We start from the raw sequence: 5298 nt of genomic DNA, 5'->3' as shown, positions 1-5298 counted from the left end.
TTTGTGTGTGTGTGTGTGTGTGTGTGTGTGTGTGTGTGTGTGTGTGTGTGTGTGTGTGTGTGTGTGTGTGTGTGTGTGTGTGTGTGTGCACGCACTGATGTTTGGGCACGTTTCACTTCCTTGCCTTGTTGGAAATGCTCTGTGTGAAAGAATGCACGTCAGCCACCGCTCAGGTCTTTGCACAGCTGCTGTTGGCTGTGGGTAAAACTCTGCTCAATGCGCAAACTCGCATTTTGTCATTTGAATGCAGCAAACCACAGCTCTGCTTTACGAGGCTGCCTGCTTCAAAAGTGTTGACTGTTTTGACTTGAAAAGCATCATCCCTTGACTAATGTTAACTGCCAAAAGGCAATATGTGAGTAGAAAAAACGCAGTGTACAAAAAGGGTTGTTTAAATGAAGGTATGGAAATGATCCTTAATAAGTAATATGGGGCACGTAATCAGAGTAAACTGAACTCTATGTAACTTCTGAGTAAACTACAGGAAAGCATTTATTAAACTTGATAACTAATAGCGTATGATAATTCAAAGATTGCCCTTCCTTTCATTTGAACTGAACATTGTTCTTTATCATTTGGCCAAATAACTGCCAGTTAGGCTTTTGGCTTACCTTTGACAAACATCCCTAAATCAAACATAATTAAAGGGTGTTTAGATCATGTGTGAACTCAGGATTTCCTCCTCTGCAGTTACAAACACATCAACATGCCCAGACAGAAACAGCAGAATACACACACAGTGCCAACACCATGCGGGCTCGAGTTGCTGCACGGCTTTTATTTACGCCAACGTGACGGTGTTCGACCCTAATGTTACATTCCTGTAGTTCCTTAAAGGGATGATGAAACACATTTCTCTCAGTTCTCACCATGCCCTTGTCTTGCAGGCACATCATGAGGGTGCACACGTCTCCTGTGGATTGGTGGTTGACGATGACCATGGCTTCTTCTTCAGAGATCGGCCGTACGTCGTCGCCCCACTCCGTTACTGAAGGGGGAAAGACAGACAAACATGCTTATGGTTAAACAGATGTACACAAATTATATATTTTACAAGACTTGTTGGCAAAGTTTTCTTAAATTCAAGTTTGTCACTTAGAGTCATTGTCCAACATTGGTCCAACAAACATGTTCTATGCATTTCCTCAGTACATAGTAGCAACAAAGTGTTAATCAGGGAGAAAATGGAAAATCATTTGCACATTTTTTTTTCTACATCTGACTTTTATTCAGTCGTAAAAACACAATATGACAATGTTTTGAAACTATTTTAAATGTGGATTCGGACCCACTTTAATTCGTTTTTCGACAAACTTTACTGAAATATTTAACCAAGGCTTTAAAAGTATTGAGTGCTACAGTGACGCGAATAATAAACGGAGCCTCTCTTTTCCTCCCGTCTTCTGAGAGCCCAGTAGCTGATCTCTGAGCAGGAGCCGTGGGGAGAGGGAGACGTGGGGAGAGGGAGGCGGGGCTATTTCATCGTTATCAGAAAATGATCAGTTTCAGACCACTCCTGGAGGTCACCTAAAGCCAACTTTTAAAGTTCGGTTTTAGACCTTTTCTACTAAATGAATTGGTTATCGTGTTTATGAATCAATGTTAAAATGGAATGAGAAATGAGAAGTGAGTTTCAGGAAGTGCTCTCACAATCACTCTCACTGTTGACCTAACCAGTCAGAGATAGAAAAGGATGTTGTGTAATTTTCATAGCAGCATATCAAAATATTGCCTGATTATCTGAGCTATCATTTGCACACTGGACTGGACTGCCATATATATGAATTATAGTGCGGCTACACGATGTAGGAGGTGTAATGACAAGATTGATACTACAAGCTTAATGTCTAACAACGCGTAAGAAGAACTTCATGTTGTCTGCCTCGGAATTTGTTAGTGTTACATGATGTATGCATTTCTAAAACGTTGTTCAAGACATGTATCCACAGCTTGAAAATCAGTCGCTTTTTTTTTTTCCTATCCTTTTGTGACATTCTGGCCAATTGCATCCACTTCTGTGTGATTATCAGTTGCAAGAGCCCCATTACGACATTTCCCCAACAATGATTACATGTGTAATGAACTATCTTAAAGCGGCTCTATTTAGTTTGGGGGGGGGGGTTTCCTTTCCTGTAGTGTGTAATAGAAATGTTTGTGCATGTCAATGACCTGCAAAGGCTAAAATCCTAAAGTCTAAAAGAGGCAGTATGAGAAAAATAGACCTTTCTGAACTTTAACGCATGTAAACATGTCACAGCGGAGTCCAACATATTAGCCATATCATTTCTACTAAGTGTCAAACATTGCACTAACGCACCCATTTCTTTTTATTGGGGACATTAGCTTATTTTTAGAAAAGACCACAGCAGGTGATGAATATGTTCAGTTGTACTCATATTCCTCAGGCTTAGTGTCATCTTCAGCAGACTTGTTGGTTCGGGAGCTCCTCTCCTGAAATATATTTTAATTTTGATCAGCAGTAAGTTAAGTCTACATCCTGCTGCAACAGGAGATCAGGCTTATTTGCATATCTGCTGTATATAAATAATGCTTCCCTCTGCAGCGAACCCACATAAAGCTGAGCACAGAGCCATAGATTTGTCGGCTGTCAAAGTGATAGAAAATAACACAAAGCCTACATAGAGGCGAGCAGCAGTTCTTTGGGCCAGGTACAGGCACATCAAGCTACACTGCACACAGGTACAGCGAGGTCTCTTCTGCCAGGAGAACAGTTTTGATCACAGTCTGACAAAAAGTTGCTGAGATAGGACTCATTTCATGTTTTTTGTGTGAACTTACAGCCGGCTTGATTCAAATGTCACAGCCAAATGGTTTGGACTAATATTATCAGGCTGACTTTATGAGTTGACACAAAATCAATCAGCACTCAGTTGTAGTTCATTCACTTCAATCACAGCGTGTGATACTGTGGTGCTGCTCACACGGGAACGTTCGCATTTATGCACAGTATGCGTTTTCAAAAAAGTCTTCCGTTCACACGTATTTGTTTCATTTGACGTGTCTGTTCACACGAGAACGCTGGAAACGATGTAGTACATATGTCGGGACTGTAAGTGGCGCTGTAACTTCCGCCACAAAATACACCAAAAGCAGCGAAGAAGACCCCGGAGCATGGTTGCCATGGTTGCCCGTTTGTTTATGCTCCGGTGGATTTAGCAACATGTGGTAGTTCATGTAATTCTCCATGTCCACTTGTTGCTGATGGTTGTGGTAGAGGAGCTGTAGATGTTGTACTAACATCTGTAGCATGGTCAGTAGCAGTAGCACTAGCAGTAGCTACTGACAGTAGCTACTGCTAGTGCTACTGCAGTGAGCAGCAGAGGTGGGGAGAGGCGGGGCTATGGCTTCATATATCAGGAAATGATCGTATAGGGGCGATTACACAGAGCCGTTTAACCCCCCAGAGCGTTTCGTTTGCAAATCTATCCACCTTGGGACCCGTTATCGTTTGTGGGGTCCGTTTCTATCGTTTTGTTACGGCCTCGTGTATATGAAAGGGCTATACGCAAGAGAAACTATGCGGATCCAGCCCGTTTTGTTATTGTGTAAACGGGGTCTGTGTCTGCAGCAGGAAGATGGTAATAATGGAAACTACAGCTTTAACTGGTGATGCAGCCGTAACAAGCAAAAACAGAAGCACACACAATATATTGGTATATTCATATTACTGCCTTAGGCTCAATTCCTAATCCAAACAAATATATCTTTGATTAATGCGCCAGGTGAGACGATTCCTTGCACATAACCTGTCTAACAGCCTGAGACACATTTGGCCAAAATCTGAAATACTTTCAAAGATAGACCTTTGAAGGAGCTTTCTGTGTGAGTTCTAGCTCCTTTACCTCTCCTGCTAGCCAGACGTGCTTTATCTACTCTAAAGATATAGAGGTTTTGACCAATCTATAAAACGTTGGATGGCAGACAAACCTTGCTTGCGATTTAGGAAGCATCCATGTTACCTGGCGATAAAACTACAAGAGGGAGGGATTATTAGTGTAAGCAAACACAGTAGCATTAGCAGCTAACAGTACTTCCAAACCACACTGGTCCTGAATCTCCCAGAGTAAAGCAATGTATATTAAGAAAAACCTTGTGATTTAAAATAAACATTAGTCCGTAAAGTATGGAGAATATCTCAAAATCAGATGAAGACCTCAAACCAAAATACACAACTTTTAGTCAACAGAGAAAAGCTAAAAGTAATCTCTGCCAATGTCTTCCATTATTGATGTGGTAAATCTCAGTTGATGAATTAAATGGAAATATGTTTTTATTTAGTCTAAAAATAATACTATTTGAAACATGAAAAGGAGCTAACGTCTGAATTTATGTTAACTCGTATCACAGAGGCTTTAGATGATATAGCACCCTTATCAATACAAATGTATCATTGATTTGAACCTGTTGACACATTAAAACAAATGTAAAAGGAAGACTCACACCATCGCAGTTTAATGGTAATTACTAAGAGCGTGGTCTTAAAAGAAGTCTATTGTGTTTTAAATCAGTGACCCTCTTTTCTGTTCATCATTTCCAGCGATTCTCCGTAACAAACACTTTCAACCAGACAATGACCAGCGTCATTATCAGCACAGGCAGGAGTTGATCTCCAGCGGAACTCTGCTCCCTCTTCCCTTATTTACATTGTCAGTGTATACAGGCTACTTTACTGAGCATTCGTCTGTGTCTTATTGTTGACGCTACACACACACAGGAGCTGCAACAAAGGAGGAACCAGGGCTGCGAGATGAGGAGTGACAACAATGGCCCTCCTGTAGAACACATTAGCTGCGTTTGCAATTTAAATGCACTTCAACAGCTCTGCATATAAACAGAGGAACACAGGAGGTGAAAAGATTGAGTCGTTTGCAGGGAATCCCCACAGTTAATCAGTTCATCCGTTCAGGGTGGGTGTGACCAGCTCTGTGTAATGCAAATGTATCATCAGTTAGGCCTTAGGGGGAAAAGTGAGAGCGCTTGCTCTTAATGGGGGAGTTAAAAGGCGTATTCACACCGCAGTACTTTTCCCACAAAGGTTCATGAGAACTTAGTTCATCAGAACTCTTTAGTTCTGATGAATGAAGTACAGATCGCATCGTCCACAGATGACTTCGGTGGGTGAGGGGTTGTTGGCTTGAAGGCCCGGCCCCTAAAACCCCGTACGTGATATGCCGGCACTTCTAACAAACGCAGACGGTCATTGGTTTCGTCTTCCTCTTCTTCACCCTTGAAGTCGAAAAGTAAACGCGGCATTAGGCCGGGGTCCCTGAATACAGG

This window comes from Notothenia coriiceps, unplaced genomic scaffold (assembly GCF_000735185.1).
Source record: "Notothenia coriiceps isolate Sejong01 unplaced genomic scaffold, NC01 NC01_scaffold00030272, whole genome shotgun sequence".
Classification (NCBI taxonomy): domain Eukaryota; kingdom Metazoa; phylum Chordata; class Actinopteri; order Perciformes; family Nototheniidae; genus Notothenia; species Notothenia coriiceps.
The sequence above is the reverse complement of the archived record's forward strand: the minus strand, read 5'-3'. Positions refer to the sequence as shown.